At 41.8% G+C, this 19,874-nt stretch overlaps 1 protein-coding gene and 1 long non-coding RNA gene across 2 annotated transcripts in view; one reads left to right on the top strand and one right to left on the bottom strand.

Annotated features, from left to right (window-relative positions):
- Window positions 1–19,874, bottom strand: part of MBLAC2 (metallo-beta-lactamase domain containing 2) — a 643,282-nt gene that overhangs the window by 338,470 nt on the left and 284,938 nt on the right. The gene's annotated exons all lie outside the window — the stretch shown is intronic.
- On the top strand, window positions 4,987–13,171 carry LOC307226536. The gene is made up of 2 exons (XR_013843484.1): window positions 4,987–5,078; window positions 11,274–13,171. It is a non-coding gene; the product is annotated as an uncharacterized lncRNA (long non-coding RNA).

Genomic DNA, 19,874 nt, shown 5'->3' with positions numbered 1-19,874 from the left:
AAGTAGAAATGACTGGTGAGCATTCTAGGCAAGAGCAGGGTGAGAGATTAATTTTGAGTTGGACTCAACTTAGAGAGAGTTACACCCAACACAAAGTGGAAGGGAGGTTGCGTTTGTTTCTTTTAGCAGGAGCATACACATTTCAGGCTCCTCCCAAGTGAAATCTCTCATCACCAGTGGGAGGTAGTGTAGGCCAGCTCAAGAAGCCTAAGACTAACCACTTATCTGCCCATCTGTCAGGGACTGGCTGGACGAGGAAGAGGGGTGGGTGTTGCCCACACAACAGCCCCCCAGGGATGACACAGATGACAATAGCCCAGGACAGTGGTAGTGGGACACAGGACCAATCTGCGGAAGGGACAAGCTGGGAGATGCCAGATGCAGGGGGGTTAAGTGATCGGGGTGTGTGTGTCAGAAGATGAAGGCTCTTCCAGGACAGGGTTGAGTGCTGAGAGTCTCATTGTGAGCACAGACTCTGACAGAGAGGAGTCAGAAGTTGCCCTTGCTGCCCAGCAGCTTGACTCCCAGTCCTACTGGTTCTCCTCCGCCCCTGACACATGGGGACTTGAGAAGGGTCCTTCGCATTGCTGAGCTACAGGCCAGACAGGTCCAGTAGAGAAGTCCACCCCCTCACTGCAGTCTACATCTGGGAGGGATCGGCAGTGAGAGGCTAGAGGGGGAAGGTGGGGGCCAGTGGTCAGTTCCAGCAATGTCTTCACCTAGGCGAGACATGCTTGGCATGCAAGAGATCCCAGGTTCACTCCTTGGTGTCTCCAGCTACCTGGATATCATGTAACATGGCTGGCACCTTGGAAATGCTGTTGCCCATTAAACGAGATGGTGCTGAGCCAATTGGACCTCTCATGTGACTCAATATATGGCAGCCTCAAGAATTCTAGCTCTCTAGATCGGTTCAAGAAGGATGTTGCTCCTGACTGATTGGTTCCCCACTGAGCCACTTGAGATGCAGAGCTGACTGTTGTTTGTGCCAATGGTCCTTCTACCTGTATCCCTTCCCTTGTGATGGCTGAGGGCCAAACTGCACATGAATCAGTCCCCTGTATTTTCCTTCTATGGTTGGAAAAGCAGATTGGAGGGAGAGCTCTTTTTTTGGTAATGTTTATTATTTCATTTTATAATGTAGATAACAACAGATAAAAATGAGAAAATGAAATTATAAAACAGGCACATAGAATGAGCACATTTGCACATGGGTTAAGATAACAAAGTCCAAGTAAAGGCTGTCAACATTATCAGATGGAAGGGGAGCATTTTGATCACAAACATGGCCTGCAGGGGACAGATTTAAGTGCTCCCTCTCAAAATGCCTTTGTTCCAAAATTAAATTGCAGCTTCTATTATCCCCCATCCCAAGGTTGACTTTCACTGTTTTGTTTTGTTTTTTAAAAATAATATTTATTACTTTTAAACCTTACAAAAAAAAGAAAAAGAAAAGAAAAAAGAAAAAGCAAAAGAAAGAAAAAGCAATACATTACAATATACACATTAAACTTAAACAAAACTGAACAAAAACAGTTTAAAAACATACATCATACCATTTCCATGTCTTATCCTTCATTCCCTTGTTTCCTCGACCTCCTCTCACCTCCCTTTTTGTATTCCAATTCTATTAATTGTTTCAGCAATTCCTTTCCATCTTTCTCTATTTTCTGTCTTATCTTGACTTACTTTAACCTTATTTTCCATTAATACTATAATACTTATTTATGCTTAACTCCTTATAACATTTCTACTAAAGCCATATAATTTCATTCCAACATTTTTCTAACACTCATTAATTTTACAATATTTCTATAAATAAACTTTAAACTTTTTCCAATCTTCTTCCACCGTCTCTTCTCCCTGGTCTCGGATTCTGCCAGTCATTTCCATCAATTCCATATAGTCCATCAACCTGGTGATCTTCTGTCTGAGGCTCTTAACTCTTTTCCAAGTCCCTTCTGCATGTCTTCTTCATATTTATACATGCACTTTACTTTGTCTTCTGCTGATCTTGTTCTTAATTTCCTTCCTTTGATGCTAAAGAGTAGATCTCGAGGAAGCACCGACCTAGCAATGTTTTTATTCCTTCTCGACAGGTCAGCCAAATCTCCATAGTTAAAACTAAAATCCAAAAGATATTTCAGGACATGTTTCAAAATTCCTCCAAATCTGAAGGTCCCCACAACTCCAATCTCCTCCTGACCCAGGTCCAGGTCCCAAAGGTCAGTAAATCCCTGCATGAGGGGATCTATCCAACTTTCCTTCTCCAGTCCAAGCAGGCCTCCAATCCTCAAAATCTGACTTTTTCTGAATTCTGAAGGCAACAACTTATAATCATCAAATTGCCTCTGTAAAACTGGGGCTCTCTCCCTCTCCACTTGTATTACTTTAGGTTCAGCAACAACAACTTTCTCCCTCGCGTTCTCCACAGTTGGCCATATCAAAATAGATTCCTGTGTCGATTCCTGAATAGTTTCTGTATAGATATTCACTTTTTGTCCAAAATTGGTCACTTTTTGACCCAAATTGTCAATTTTAATAGTCACCACGTCCATCTTCTTGTGGAGCTGTTCCAATGAATCACTTATCTTACAAAATGCAGTCACTAAGGCTTCTTCTGTCAACATTCTTAAACAATCCAAGGTCAATCCCTGGTTCTCACAATTTTTTATCTTGCAGCTGGAAATCCCCCCAGATCAACCCCTTTAACAGCTTCAAAGGCTCCCTCTAGAGGGAAACCATTTCTATTTGTATCAATCCTTTTAGGCACAGTTCAAGCAATAAAATTTGTTTCAATTTTCAGTTACTTTTACTCCTTTTTAAACGCAGAAGGAGACAATGGAAACAATGTATTTCTCTTATTTAACTAGCTGTCAACAACAATAAACTTTCCCAAAACATCGGTCTTGCTAGCAGCCCGTTTCCAGGTTCAGAGCGGTGGTAATTTGACTTTCTTCCCTCTCTCCTGCAGGCTTACGCGATCCAAAATTTCCCCCCTCTTCTCCTGCTTCCAAGGGGGGTTTAATTATTTTAGCCGATGGAAGTTTAATCCTTTACAGAGGACTTTCCAAGACTTTAGCTTACAAGCTCTTTGCTTCAATCTATTTACAAAAGGGGAAGGCGGACTTCCTGTTTAGAGCCTCCCCATTTCAGTGCCGAATTAAAACGTTTAAGAATCCAATTTTCCGTTCTACTCACGGGTAGTTGTTTAGAATCAAATTGTCCACAGGAAAAAGTCAGCGCTCTCCAGCAACAGCAATGCGGCTTCACTCCGTGAAAAAAGCAATCAATTCAAAGCACCGTGCCGCTCACCCCACGTCGCTCTGGATGCCCGAAACTGGGTCTCCCCACGAGTAGGGGAGGTGCAAAAGGTGCCAGCCGAATTCCACGTTCACAGGCTTCTCCCGCCTGTGATTTTAGTGGGTCTCTGCCTTCGCCATGGCGGCCAGACCCTAATTTCCACGGAGCGAATTCCTCCCGATCAGAGGAATTCCTCCATTGCCAGAGGCGCCAACCCGGAAGTCGACTTTCACTGTTTTGTACCAGTTTGGCCCTCAGCTGAAACCAGTTCTGCTTTATCTGCAGTTACCTGCACCCATTAGATCCTCCCTCAACTGACTGAACAGGATCACCTTAATTCTAAGTCAAATTTGTTGTTGTTGCTACTGCTTACAACAATTTTCCTGTTTGAGACCATGATTATAAGTCTAAGGCAGGGATGTGGAACCTGTGCACATTCCACTGTTGCCATGGTTCATCGTGACCAGGGCTTATGTAAGTTGGAGTTAAGCAACATCTGGAGGATCACAGGTTCCCCATCCCTAGTCTAAGGTCCTGGGGATCAGCAACAAATTTTAAAGGAGGTGTCTATGCATGATTTCCTTCCCCCTTCATCCAGGCAAGCAGCAGCCTGCTAGAATCAGCTCTATCTAGAAAATGTCTTTTGCTACTTACTGCTGAATTTATTGCTTATGTGTGCTGCCTTTTATATAGCAACTAAGTAACAGTCCAGAGCTCTATTCAAAAGGCCCTCTGCTTCCAAGAAATATCAATCCATCATGATACAAGCAAATATCCAGCAGGGACATACACAAGACTAATCTATCCCGGCTTATTGGTTATAATTAAGCATACCACATGAATAGAGCCCTTCTGGTATTTCTGCTGATCTGCAACTGGGGAAGATCACAAAACCTACTAAACACAATCGTCATTATAGGGTGTGTGGTTTTTTCTTTTCTTTTTTAGCTTTGCTAATGACTTAAATGTGTTGTCTTAACCAATTATACTCTGGCAGACATGTGAAAATAAAATCTAGAACATCAAACTCACTAGTCAGTTCCCAAATAATTGATGCTTTATCAAATTCATCCGCACGCACAAGCAAATGCAAATAGAGGCAATGTTCTACTTTTGTGCGATATAAATGAGCTTATCAAGATTAGACATGAACTCTTACAATGAGCTAATCAAAACAGAAAGCCAAAAGAGATGTATGATACATCCGAGAAATGTCTTAGTTTCATCATACAGCGTACACTATAAACCCCATTCTAGCCCCATCCTTCTCAAAACGAGAATGTTTTGCTGGACTTTATTTTGAAACAAGTAATAAAAAAAGACGTGGTCAGCTTTTATGGAAGTGCAGACAGAGGCAAACTAATAAATTTCTTTCCTTAAAGGTTCCACAAACTATGGTTTGTGTGCTACACAGGCAGTTTCTGGGCAGCTCACCAAAGGGAACATAAATAAAATAAAACAAAGCTCCTGAGCATGACTTTGGCTGGATCTACACTGATATAAAAATGCCCACAATATAGCTTTCAATGCAATTCCTCATTGATGACAGATCACTGCTCTACAGTGCCCTCTGGTGTCACATTTTTATAATGCCTTTTTAATGTTTTAACTGACCAGTGTAGATCAGTCCTTTGTGTGAAGTAGAAACTTTTCCTTGCTCTCCTTGTCATTGCCTTCTCTAGCCACATCCTGAGGACCAACGAGCCTGGTCAAAGGAGGCATTGTGGAGAGGGCAGAAGGAGAAACTCAGTCTTCAACCTCCAAGCTGCGAAGAAGTGAGTGAGAGTTTCTAGCTTGTGCGAAGTGAAAGAAGAATAGGCCTAATGCGGTGATGGAAATATAAGGACTCTGGAAATGGGAGAAGTCAGAAAGCCCACAACATTTGGGAGTGGGCATGCTTGAGAAATATAAACCCCATTCACACATTGCTCCTGTGTTCCAAGGGCTGCTGGCTCTGCCGCTGAGGTTATAGAGCTTCCTCCAATGTCCATGCATTAGGCATGGATATCTGAAGGCGGAGGCCTATTATCTCCATGTTTCCGGCTTCCCTGGGACCTTGAACACTGACTGACAGAGCCCACTGAAGCCTGATGTGTGAAGATCTGGCTTTGTAGGCTTTCCCCCTGTAGACATCCATGCTGGAAGCAGAGCTGGGGAGGTTGTGCAACCTCAGGGGCAGCCCAGCTACCCCTTGTTTGTGTGAGTAACATGACTTGGTCCTTGCCTCCTGCTAAAAGGTGGGTTGGGATTTACTTATTCACTGCACTTAATGAATGTTCCAACATAGTACTCAGCTCAGAAAACTCAGAAAACACATTGCAAAATTGAGAGAAAAAACATTTAGAGCTATATATTTGGAGATTCCATTCTCCTCCCTTCATCATACCTGGGCCTGGGAAGTGAGTTTTGCTTAGCAGTTCCTAGACATGTCCTTTCTCTCTTTTTTTGCCTGCCCGTCTGTCACAGTCTAAAGTGAATTTAATGCACTGGTGTCACATTACAGATGATTAATATTGTGGCGTTAATATTATGGCTGTCATTGTCACAAGGCTATGAAAAGCCACATATCCTACTTGCGCATCTCCAGCTTGGGGCGGCTTCAGATTTGTCACTGTTCCTTCATTTGAAGCTCTTGAATTTAGGAAATATGGCAAAATCTGTGTGTGGATTATCGTGAGTGATAAATGCACACAGGTCCTTACAGAATACACATGCAGCAAAGCAGTGCCTACACCTGTAGCATGCCTGTCCTCTTTCACCTCATGAGGTAATAGGGATTTGGGGGGAGTAGTTTATATTGAGGAGAAGGCATGGGGCAGGGCAAGGGGTTAAATATTGCCTCCCCCAGGGCAGCTGCTCCAGAATTGCAGTCCAAGAATGGAACTTGCGTGTCACATCTCACATGTCACCAACAGTACAATCTTAAACTCGGGACTATTGAATTCATTGGTGGCTTACTCCTAAGTAAATGAGGTGAGGACTGCAACCTAACTTCTCTTCTTTTTCCTTGTAAGTCACTGGGTGCTGTCCTGTCTCCCCTGAAGTCAAGATCAAAATAAAGCTGTGATCCCTGTAGGATCAAGGTTGCAACCAATGAAACCAGAGCTGTGCTGCAGCGATGTGCTTCCTATTAATGTATATTAAGCTTAAAAGCTTTCTACTAATTATAATAGAAACCAGACCATTAGATTCTTGTGGGAGGATAAATGGTTTGGGCTGGGAATGTTGAGTCTCTCCCACTCTGCTTGGGAATATATATATATATTTGTTGTTGTTTAGTCGTTTAGTCGTGTCCGACTCTTCGTGACCCCATGGACCAGAGAACGCCAGGCACTCCTGTCCTCCACTGCCCCCCGCAGCTTGGTCAGACTCATGCTGGTAACCTCGAAAACACTATCCAACCATCTCATCCTCTGTCGCCCCCTTCTCCTTGTGCCCTCCATCTTTCCCAACATCAGGGTCTTCTCCAGGGAGTCTTCTCTTCTCATGAGGTGGCCAAAGTATTGGAGCCTCAGCTTCACAATCTGTCCTTCCAGTGAGCACTCAGGGCTGATTTCCTTCAGAATGGAGAGGTTTGATCTTCTTGCAGTCCATGGGACTCTCAAGAGTCTCCTCCAGCACCATAATTCAAAAGCATCAATTCTTCGGCGATCAGCCTTCTTTATGGTCCAGCTCTCACTTCCATACATCACTACTGGGAAAACCATAGCTTTAACTATACGGACCTTTGTTGGCAAGGTTATGTCTCTACTTCTCAAGATGCGATCTAGGCCTGTCATTGCCCTTCTCCCAAGAAGCAGGCGTCTTTTAATTTCGTGGCTGCTGTCACCATCTGCAGTGATCATGGAGCCCAAGAAAGTAAAATCTCTCACTGCCTCCATTTCTTCCCCTTCTATTTGCCAGGAGGTGATGGGACCAGTAGCCATGATCTTCGTTTTTTGATGTTGAGCTTCAGACCATATTTTGCACTCTCCTCTTTCACCCTCAATAAAAGGTTCTTTAATTCCTCCTCACTTTCTGCCATCAAGGTTGTGTCATCTGCATATCTGAGGTTGTTGATATTTCTTCCGGCAATCTTAATTCCGGCTAGGGATTCATCCAGCCCAGCCTTTCGCATGATGAATTCTGCATATAAGTTAAATAAGCAGGGAGACAAAATGCAGCCTTGTCGTACTCCTTTCCCAATTTTGAACCAGTCAGTTGTTCCATATCCAGTTCTAACTGTAGCTTCTTGTCCCACATAGAGATTTCTCAGGAGACAGATAAGGTGATCAGGCACTCCCATTTCTTTAAGAACTTGCCATAGTTTGCCATGGTCGACACAGTCAAAGGCTTTTGCATAGTCAATGAAGCAGAAGTAAATGTCTTTCTGGAACTCTCTAGCTTTCTCCATAATCCAGCGCATGTTTGCAATTTGGTCTCTGGTTCCTCTGCCTCTTCTAAATCCAGCTTGCACTTCTGGGAGTTCTCGGTCCACATACTGCTTGAGCCTTCCTTGTAGAATTTTAAGCATAACCTTGCTAGCGTGAGAAATTAGTGCAATTGTGCGATAGTTGGAGCATTCTTTGGCACTGCCCTTCTTTGGGATTGGGATGTAGACTGATCTTCTCCAATCTTCTGGCCACTGCTGAGTTTTCCAAACTTGCTGGCATATTGAGTGTAGCACCTTAACAGCATCATCTTTTAAAATTTTAAATAGTTCAGCTGGAATACCATCACTTCCACTGGCCTTGTTATTTGCAGTGCTTTCTAAGGCCCATTTGACTTCACTCTCCAGGATGTCTGGCTCAAGGTCAGCAACCACACTACCTGGGGTATATGAGACATCCGTTTCTTTCTGGTATAATTCCTCTGTGTATTCTTGCCACCTCTTCTTGATGTCTTCTGCTTCTGTTAGGTCCTTTCCACTTTTGTCCTTTATTATGGAAATCTTTGTGCGAAATGTTCCTTTCATATCTCCAATTTTCTTGAACAGATCTCTGGTTCTTCCCATTCTATTGCTTTCCTCTATTTCTTTGCATTGCTTGTTTAAGAAGGTCTTCTTGTCTCTCCTTGCTATTCTTTGGAAATCTGCATTCAATTTCCTGTATGTTTCACGATCTCCCTTGCATTTTGCTTGCCTTCTCTCCCCCGCTATTTGTAAGGCCTCATTGGACAGCCACTTTGCTTTCTTGCATTTCCTTTTCATTGGGATGGTTTTCGTTGCTGCCTCCTGTATAATGTTACGAGCCTCCATCCATAGTTCTTCAGGCACTCTGTCCACCAAATCTAAATCCTTAAACCTGTTCCTCACTTCCACTGTGTATTCATAAGGGATTTGACTTAGATTGTATCTTACCGGCCCAGTGGTTTTTCCTACTTTCTTCAGTTTAAGCTTGAATTTTGCTATAAGAAGCTGATGATCTGAGCCACAGTCAGCTCCAGGTCTTGTTTTTGCTGACTGTATAGAGCTTCTCCATCTTTGGCTGCAGAGAATATAATCAATCTGATTTCAATGCTGCCCATCTGGTGATGTCCATGTGTAGAGTCGTCTCTTGTGTTGTTGGAAAAGCGTGTTTGTGATGACCAGCTTGTTCTCTTGACAGAACTCTATTAGCCTTTGCCCTGCTTCGTTTTGATCTCCAAGGCCAAACTTGCCAGTTGTTCCTTTTATCTCTTGACTCCCTACTTTAGCATTCCAATCCCCTATAATGAGAAGAACATCCTTCTTTGGTGTCACTTCTATAAGGTGTTGTAAGTCTTCATAGAATTGGTCAATTTCAGTTTCTTCAGCACCAGTAGTTGGTGCATAAACTTGGATTACTGTGATGTTAAAAGGTCTGCCTTGGATTCGTCTCGAGATCATTCTATCATTTTTGAGATTGCAACCCAGTACAGCTTTTGCCACTCTTTTGTTGACTATGAGGGCCACTCCATTTCTTTTACGGGTTTCTTGCCCACAGTAGTAGATATGATGGTCATCCGAACTGAATTCACCCATTCCCGTCCATTTTAGTTCACTGATGCCCAGGATGTCAATATTTATTCTTGCCATCTCATTTTTGACCACCTCCAACTTACCCATGTTCATGGTTCTTACATTCCAGGTTCCTATGCAATATTTTTCTTTACAGCATTGGACTTTCCTTTCGCTTCCAGGCATATCCGCAACTGAGCGTCCTTTCGGCTTTGGCCCAGCCGCTTCATCAGCTCTGGATCTACTTGTACTTGCCCTCCGCTCTTCCCCAGTAGCATGTTGGACGCCTTCCGACCTGAGGGGCTCATCTTCCAGCGTCATAACTTTTATATGCCTGTTGTCTTTGTCCATGGAGTTTTCTTGGCAGGGATACTGGAGTGGCTTGCCGATTCCTCCTCCAGGTGGATCACGTTTGGTCAAAACTCTCCACTATGACCTGTTCATCTTGGGTGCCCTGCTCGGCATAGTTCATAGCTTCTCTGAGTTCTTCAAGCCCCTTCGCCACGGCAAGGCAGTGATCCATGAAGGGGATATATATATATATATATATATATATATATATGTATATATATGTATATATATATACATATATATAAAAACAGATTTCCAAACCTCCCGGAGTCAAGATTCAAGAAGCACATCTTCTCCAAAGCAAAGGATTGGACATGTCTTTTGTCTTCTTTGGGTGAAATTGCACTGAACAAGTTTCCAGCAAGAGAACTGCAAGCCCACAGACTGAAGGCAATACTGACAAAGCTTTTAATAAAAGTTGCCCATTGACTTTAGAATTTCAAGATTAAAGTCTCTCCAGCCTCTCTCACTCTCTGCATTCGGCTGTCCTACTTGAGCCATGGGTATTCCCAGGGAAATGCATCTCCTCCACACTCCAGCTTCACCAGCTTTGTGATGGCATCAGATTCCTGCCTGATAACACAGTCAATGGGCTGCGCATGTGCTTTTTATCTGAAGAAGCCACAACTGTAATATGGTTCTGTGTTTTTTCCTTTTAAAAAATTGTGAAAGCAGTCCAGAAAGCAGTCCTCCATGCACAACACTTTCCCATCCCCCTCCTCTAACAAACTTAAGCAGCAAGATGCTCTTAACGGGGAGTAAACCCTATTGAACTCATTTGACTTCTTATTAGAGATGGGAGAGGACTTTATTTGATGCTTTTTTCTTTTCTTGCTGTGGAAAAACTTGCTCCTGAACTCTGTTGCTGGTTGAATTAGGTACTTCTGTAGATTGTGTCACACATTTTCACTATGTGTAAAGTGTTGATAGAAATATTCATCTAGTATATATTTTGAAAAGTAGTACATCTGTCCATTTTTCTGTCTTTTATTTTGGATTAAGACACCTCTAGAGATATCGTCACCGAACATAGCACAAGGGTTCCCAAGATAGGGGTAGCAGTTAGGGAGGAAGTTAGTGACAATGTTGTTTTAATCTCTCCGTATCTTCAACGATGAATATGCCCCCAATGCCAGCTTGTGTTGGCCTCCTTTTGACCTTTGTGTGGAAAATGTAATGATAAAAGGTGCTACCTCGGGTTACAGTGGTACCTCGGGTTACAAACACTTCAGGTTACAGACTCCACTAACCCCGAAGTAGTACCTTGGGTTGAGAACTTTGCCCCAGGATGAGATCAGAAATCATGCGGTGGCAGCACAGTGGCAGCAGGAGGCCCCATTAGCTAAAGTGGTACCTCAGGTTAAGATTGGTTTCAGGTTAAGAACAGACTCCCGGAACAAATTAAGTTCATAACCAGAGGTACCACTGTACCTAACTTGTGAAAAATAAGCATCTCCATAAGGGATTACATCACCAATGACACTGGTGGGAGGGTGGGTGGTTTTTTTGAGGAAAATGGCCTCACAGGCCAAACTGGGTTACCTGGTGGGCCAAGAATGTTCTGCAAGCCAGAGATTCTCCAAACCTGCATTACAGGGACCTAGAAGGTATAACTCATTTGATTCATTTCATGGTTTTTGCTCCTTTCTCCTATACACTATAGTGCCTATCATTAAAATGACTGATCCCCAGCAGCTGGAGTTGTGCATCTCAAGGCAAAGGTTTTCAAACAGCCATGAAAGTTGTTGATATTGGCTAGATATTCTTTGCTCCCCCAACCTGAAAACTACTACATTACGAGAAATGCCGCATCAAGAGAAGAAATTGATTTTGTTAATGTGATTTTTTTTTTTTAATATAGAAAACACCCACCCACACATGCATGCCTTCTGATTTTATTGTGCTCCTGTCTGGTTACAACAGACAGTAGTTACTCCAGATCTTAAGAAGATATGATTTATTTTAAGAAGAATGGATGTTGTGAAGAAGTTAGTGAAACATCTGGCCATTGTGAGGAGAGAGCAAGATTCATATTCATGGGCCAGCTGCCTGAAATAACTATTTTCTTCAGTGCAACTCACTGGTTATAGCATTACAGTGACTGACTATGGTGTTTCTACGAATGACACAGAAAGTTGTGATTCAGATGAGCTGAGAGATTGCTGTCTACTGACAGATGCACTGTGTATTAACTGGGAGTGGTGGTGCAGCAAACATTGCTCTCCAACCAGCTCTTGAAGTTTAGCTACACAAGACATCAAAAGCAAAACCCTAAAAGGAACTGAACTCTACATGAAACTAAAACACCAAGCCGAGGGCAAAAACAGGTTTTTAATTTTTTGAAACTTCTTTCCCTTCTCAAGTGTCAAATTTGCAATGAATAATGCATCCAAAGAATTCTTCAGTTCTAAATTCTGAATAACAAATAAGTTCATCAAATGAGACACACCACCAACTTCTGCAGTTCACTTGTGGCAACTCTTTGCTTACATATACAACACCTGCCTTGCTCGTTTTCTTATAAAGTTATGGTTTGGGTGCAGGCAAGGTCTGTGGCATCTTTAACTTGGTCAAGGCCCAAGCAAAATCAGAACACTTATGGATATATCACATCTTCAAGCTTACAATAGACTGATTTTACGAAGCAGCACATTTTAAAACAGGTTTGTTATTAATCAGTGGAATGTGTGCTTGCATTTTCTCCCCACAGGGTTCCTGAGCACGAGAGGCAAAAGTTCACCATCACTGCATCTTGGTCACATGTAGGGATTGGGGAGAAATCTGATTCAGTTCTCATTTAAAGCCAAAGTTATTAAATCCACACTTTCCAAAACAATATGCGAACCAAAACACAGCCAACTTTGCACTTGAAATTTGCGATGCAGTTCTCCAACCAACAAATGTTTACAAAAATGCATATACTAGGGGGAAGTGAGCAAAACAATGAATATATTAGCGAAAACAGCATACAAGATGCATTATATTAGGAAAATTGCCTGCAAAAATGTGTAAATCAGTAAAAAATGCATTGAAATATGTTTATTAGGATAAATTCTCACTGAAATGCTGAACAATTTTCATGAGGATTTTTTAAAAAAGAAAATTTGCAAAGTGCTGCAGAAATATGGAGAACTGAATTGAAGACTGGGAAACCAAGAACATGAGAGGACCAAAATTAACAAATCCCTCCACTCCTGCTTACAGTAAGCTATTGCATGCAGCTATTAAAAGCTTTCTCTGAAGATGCTATCTTCAAATGGGGAAGAAATTTGTTTGGTTCACATGTTAACACAATCTTGAACCAATGCACACACTTCTTCAAATCACCCAGAGATCTACTTCTACCTTCTGTCCACCCATGGAGCAGACAGTGCTGAAACAGAGAGACCCATGGCTAAATTGATATAGAGCAGCTTCCTATGTTATAGAAGCCTTTGTTTATTAATGCAAATTGCCTTGTCCTCCCTGATTTTGTCTGATAGGTGTTGTTTTTAAAGCAATGCACCACTTAAGCTATTGGGGTTCATCACAAGATGTGGCAATAAGCTCCATGCATCAGTTCATGATGTCTTTTACTTAAAGCACCCATCAAACAAAATTTTATGCACACTTTAGTGCATTAATATATTTGGATTAACTGTGTGTGGGGGGGAAACAACCACTACACAAGCAATTATTTTTACAACTCTTTAGACCAAGTTGCTCTTAGTGAAGAGTTCTGTGAATGAAAGAGCTGTTTGCTAGACTGTGTCAATTTCACTGCAGTCTCTGTGGTCCAGCTCTAATAGATGTCTTTGGATCCAAATAACAAGGTTTTCATATTTCAAGACATGCCACCCAAGGGAGAGTCATCTCTTGGGAAAGAATATAGACCCCAAGGGAGAATACCAAACACAGTGTTGCCACATGGCTGATCTTCATAAGAGAGTTCCATCTGTTTTCCACTGAGATCTTTTTTTCCCATGGCTTCCACTCACAGCAAGTTTGACCTTTGGTATTATTTAGTTGTCATCAATAGTGCATACCCATTAGAACAGAGTGCAGACTGCATGGTGCCATTGGTAGCATGAGAGTCTTTGAAATCACTTTGACAATAGGCTTACTTGCTTACCGTTCAAAAGCAGACATTGCTGTCTTGGTTTTAAAAGCTGCATTTCACATCTCAGAGGTAATGTCGTCAGCTTTTCCAAGCAGTGGAACATGATTCTGCAGAAGCTCATGGTCTGAATCTTGCCTTTCTGTAGGGCTCTAGCAAGCATAGCAGCAACTTCAGGGCAACGATTTTGGGGCAGATGCAGAAACTATGTAGTATAACCCCGTTATGAAACCAAAGTGTGACTCCATTATGACTACAAGGCCTTCCAGATATTGTTGGACTCCAACTTCCACAGTCCCACCTATCCAGTCAGGGATGGCAATTTGTTGCACAGCCACTTTTGGCCAGTCACAGGTTCTCCATCCCTTCCTTAAGAATACTGTGTATAGTTCTGGCCACTCAAATGAAGGTATCCTGGAGCTAGGAAATGCAGGAAAATGGCACAGTCATAGGGATCAATAAAGCCCTGTTTCCTTTCACTCCCAATTGGTACATGGAGGGGATCATGTGTGGGCATCTAAGAGGTTTTTATACGGAATAGAAGGTCTCTGTGTGTCTCCCATATACCCATCTAGACTTCCACTTCTGTTCTGGAGTCTGAGCATGCCGAGGGTATGGATGTGTCAGTTTTGTATATGTTCATTCATAAGCCCACTTTGTCCTCTCCCTGTATTTGATCTGCTTTAAAGTAAAGTAAGAAATACCTGTGCTTATTAATACTTATGTTTATTGAACTTGCGTTTTTTCAAAGCCTGCATTTCTAAACATATTTTCTCTCAACATATGCATTTCTAATTGTTTCTTATTTTAAAATACACATGTATATGGGGCTTTTTAAAATTTAGCCAAGAACAGCTAAATAATCACAAAATTCAGAGAGAAGTGTCAAATCCAAAGGATAACCGTGTCCTATCTGCATATAGGTCCAAGAGGTGTAGCATCACCAGCTGAGGAAGGATGGAAAAGAAAAAATGGAATATTACAATAGAGAGTCATTTTGCTTGAACCCTATGAAGATCACAATTGTGTGAATGCTGCACCTCCACAGGAAAGTATATCATACCTCCCAATTTTTCAACCTCCAGCTTTTAAACTTTTGAATAACCCCCTCTTTCACACTTTCTGCAGCAGTACCAAATGTGAAGAATCCATTTTTGAAGCAGGAGTGGGGAACTCTTTAATTGGTAATTACTGATATTTGATACAAAATATTTTAGCCTGAATGTTTGGAACAGCGACAGGGAGAGATTTAACAGAAGCATTGATCTTCAGGGAGATCAGCATGGCTAATCTAAAGACAAGTCATAGCATCTTCAAATATTTTCTAACAATAATCTGATAAATTGCATTGAAGAAATAAGATGTACCCCAAATAATACTTTTCTCTCCTGCCCCCACTCTTTGTTGATGCTGAAAACATGCCCCTCCACCTGCATTTTAACAGTTATAATGCAACTGTCTGAGAAAATGATTACTCTGATGGCAGAACTGACAGTATTATTGTTGTCTGTATAACTTGTTTGCAAATTTTACTCTTAAAAATATGTGTCTTCTATATATATCAAGAGTTCACCTTTATGGGATTCTTAGCTCTACTGTGGCTAGTTTTCATGTGCTTAGATGACTGCACATCATCTTCTTTTTTTAAAGTTTAAAACAAAGGAGAGTTACCAAAGTAACCCAATTAAATTCTGCAGGACTGCACATTGCTGCTGTCTAGTAGGACCAGGAAATGAAGTGATGGATTGCTGGCCACATTACTTATCTCTCCCCCCTTTTTTTGCAAAGGTGAACAGGATCCCATCAGAGATTAATTTGAACCAGCCTACATAAAGGTTTTATAATGCAGATTGAAGATATTGGACATATCCATGTAAAGCACCCCTTACAATCTCCTGTCTTCCAGTCACTGGAAGACTTCTTGACGATGACGCTTCATCCTCCTTAATAACCCCTGTGTTGTACATCTATTTTTGATATGAAGCTGCCTTACCTTGTCACCAATTATAGACTCTGAAAAGACCCATCTCATTAGAGGTCTTATAGTGCATGTTCCTGAATATGATGCCTGGTATGTGGCTTTTTCCTCTTCATTCCAACTGGAAAATACCCTTGAAGTGAAGTGGTGTCAGTCATAAGACACAAAGGGTACACGGGTAGCAGTGCTGAATATGGTATTAATCATACTACACCAGAATGAAAAGAATAGATTTGAAGATCCTGAGTTTGCTTGACATGGCTTCTGCCATTGCATAAGTATCCAGTACCTTGGGGAAGAGCTGTAGCTCAGCTATAGAGCACCTGCCTTACAGGCAGGAGTTCAAATCCTGACATCTCCAAGGAGGGCGGAGAAAGACATATGCCTGAAACCCTAGAGAGCCAGTCCATGTTGACAACATTAAGTTGGCTGGCCCAATGGTTCACTATAAAGCAGCTTCTTATGTTCAATTTTGGGAGAGAGCCAGAAAGGCACATGCCTTGTCAGCCAGGTTACAAGGCCTAGCGTTTCCCACCCGCACCCTGCCATCTTGCCTAGTTATTTAATGACTGCCCAGTCATTCTTAATTACTTATTTTTTCCAGAGAACTGCTCAGAGAAATGTCAAATAGCAATGCTTTCCTTTTTAGATTTCTCAAATGCTAATTGGTTTGTTTTGGGACTCGCGTGTGGTTGTTTAACTCTAGAGCAGACTTCTCTAACTGGGTGCCAGAGCTGGCCCACTATGTGGCACAGTGAAGTGCCCACTTCAAGTGGCAGAAGCACAAGGGGCAGAGTTCCACCTGCCCCACCACTTCTGCCGCCAGCAGGATGCCCTTCTCTTGCTGGCGAGAGGGAGTTGTTCCAGTGTGTGGCATTTCAGCTCAGCTTCCCCACCCTGGGGCAGACATGACAAGCAGCAGCACCATGCAGACTGCCCAAACTCCCACCAAGTTCAGTGAGAGGCAGGGCATTTCAGCAGCAGAAATGGGGGGGGGGTATGGTGGTGGTACCAGTGGGCAGTGGCACAGCAGGGGGACAAGAGGCGGCAATTCCCATTTTGCCTCAGGTGGCCCAGAGTGCAACTGTTATATCCCACTGCAACAAAACCACTTAAGGAGTTCTGAGGCACCTTAAAGATGAACAGAAATGTCTAGGGTGGACTAAAGTCCATTTCATCTAGTCTACAAAAAACCTTATGCCATAAGAAATATGATTGCATTTAAGGTGCCATTAGTCTCCTTATTGTTCTTGAACCATTATGCAATTTCTCCAGGATGATATTGGTAAACTATTAAATCCCTGTGGAACTATTTCCCCCCTTATAATACCCTGCAGATCCGAATGAAAGCCCCTGAATAAGATAGGGATGCTTCAATTTTGGCAGTATCAGCACCAGCAGAAGCATATTAAGCTATTATTTTAATATTACACCCTAAAAGGGAAATGGAAGGAAACATGTACTAAAGCAATTCAGATAAACAAATCCCTGATTGTTTTTTCACAGTTCAGGATCTGTATGCACAGCTAAGACAGAGAGAGAATAAGTAAAGTGCTTCCCAGAAGACAAAAGTAAGACTATTACGCATGGAAATGTACCATTGCTAACAGCAACAGCAATCAGGCTTTTATACCAAGCAGTTTCTCTGCAGCATAATGGAACAGAACACAAAAGCAACTGAATCAAATAAATGAATCTCATAAGCAAATGGGGATTCCAGAATATCAGATAGATGCATATGTCAGTTACTTTCTTCCTTAGACTGAATAACACCAATGTTTTCCTTTGTAATTCTTGATTTTTTATTGTCAAAATCCCTACAATTAGGCAACATTTATAAATTTAATCCTTCTTTTGCTGGGTGAAAAGCCAATGTTTTACAGTATAATACAAACAGGCTATAATCAGCTGCAAGCCGTGGAGAGAGAAAAAGTAAGCGTTTTTCTCCCTGTTAACAGGTGGGGAAAGAAACGGTGCAGAAACTTCCCAGCCAATCTTTTTTTGTTCATAACCCCTTGGCCACACAGAAGTTTAATTAAATATACCTTAAAGCCATATTGTTGGGGCTTTGGATCCTTGACTAACTATCTCTTAAGCCAAATTATTGTTTCTTAAACTGAGGTACAGTAGCATCATTCAGGACATATTGGTAACAAAGTGTCCCTGAGCATGTCTGGAGTTAATTTCTCTCATCGCAGTGCACCCTGCTCCAAGACACCTGAGATTGGGTTTCATGGCATCCATATGTGAGACTTCAGTTTCCTTACAATTCAAGCCCTCAAATATAGAAACTCTATTTTCTATTTTATTTTACCAATTAGCTTCTGAAGGCCTGAGAGATGTTTTATTTCTAAAATCAAACTACAACCTACCCATAGTGAAATGTTTTCGCCCTCTGAACCAGAAGATAGCAGTCTTAAAGGTCATGTTTCATAATATTTCCAGTTCTCTGTGTTTCCCCCCTTTTTTTTGCAAAGGAGAAATTATTCCACTAGTGAATTCATCGTAAAGAGACTCCTAGGTATTCAGCCTTAAGCAGACATTTACTGGAGGAACACAATATTTAGCCAGTCAGATTCTAAGCTTCTGTTATATCTGCTCAACTTTGATGGGTATTGCGTAACATGACAATTAACTGCAACTCTCCAGTACTTCATTTTAAGGCCAAATGAGGGGAACGGGGGTTTTCTGATGCTTCACAGCACCCTTAACAAACTGCAGTTCCTAGAATTCTTTGGAGGAAACTATGACTGTTTAATGTGGTACGATACTGCTTTAATATCCAGTCAGTCAGCCCATTTAGTCTTTTTTAGGAATGAGACTTTCAAGACATGACATAAAGGCTGATAATGCCAGAAAGATCTTCAACATGAACACCTCCTACCTTTGATTGAATGTGTTGAGTTTTTTGCTCTGGTTTGGGGGGGCATTAAGGCTATTGCACATATAGAAATGTGCAATTATGCCTGACTGGACAATTAACAGAATTAGAACAGAGATTGAATGTAGTTCAGGAGGAAATGAGAACCAAGAGCTTTGTCACTTCAAACATTTTAATGAGTGTAAGAAGGCTCCCTGAAAGAAGTCATGTCTTTGGGGAACGATTACTGCAGGAACTCATTGTTGAGGAATGCTTGCTAATCTCCAAGGGAGAAAGTGTGCCACCACATCGTAAGGGTTGGGAGCAGTTGGTGTTGCAGGAGGAAGGGGGAGGAAATCATCATTGGAGAGCACAGGAAATAAATCAGTAGACATGTCTTTGTTGTCCCTTCTGAGGAATAGAGGGATTACTTAGGCAATTCCACAAGGGGCTTTGAATTGTTACAAGCACTGTGAGCTGCAGAATTTGATAAATCAAATTCGCTGAAAACAGATTTCCCCTGAATAAAACTTCAGTACATTGTGACACTTTCACACCCAGCATAGGTCCTAAGTATTAGGAAAAAGCCAACACAGAGGTTTATAATTTTTTCCATGGGTTTTAAGAATTTGAATCATGTAAAGATCGATAACAAGCCATTCCCTTCCTAGCAGAGCATTTGCTTATTGTGTTCCAAAGGGAAGAAATGATTGTCTTAATTAAGATGAATCAGACAGACTTTCCTGAGAAGAAACATCTTGAGTAGGCCATTTGGAGGGCACAATTGGGACAGGGAGTAGAAGGAGTGCTCAGGGAAAAGGCAGGTGTATTTCAAGCTGCACCTCCCAAAATAATTTTTTGTTTTAAAGGGGTTAAAAAAACCCCAAACTCTACTTTTAACAACTAGCTAACAATATCAAAAGCATTTTTTTTACAAAAGCAAAGAACATTAAACCTGACCTATTCACTGAACTACCAATATGTGATATTTATCATCTGTCTGTCTGTCTGTCTGTCTGTCTATCTATCTGTCTATCTATCTATCTATCTATCTATCTATCTATCTATCTATCTATCATCTATCATCATCTACCTAATACATTTCTAATGGGAGCTATTCAACCATGCAGCTCAAGGGTGTTTGTAGAGTTCCCATATGGTTTCGCATCTAGACACCAAATGCTACCAGGGATGAGGTATGGAGAAGGGGTAAGACATGGAAAGAGTCCTGATGGCTTAACAAAGTGGCCTAGAAGGGCACATTTGGCCCATGGTCCTGATATTTCTCACCCCTGCTCTAGCTTCTAAGTGTTCCAAGGAGCTGAGCTAT

The sequence above is a fragment of the Podarcis cretensis genome (assembly GCF_951804945.1).
Source record: "Podarcis cretensis genome assembly, chromosome: 11".
Lineage (NCBI taxonomy): Eukaryota > Metazoa > Chordata > Lepidosauria > Squamata > Lacertidae > Podarcis > Podarcis cretensis.
The sequence above is the reverse complement of the archived record's forward strand: the minus strand, read 5'-3'. Positions and strand labels throughout refer to the sequence as shown.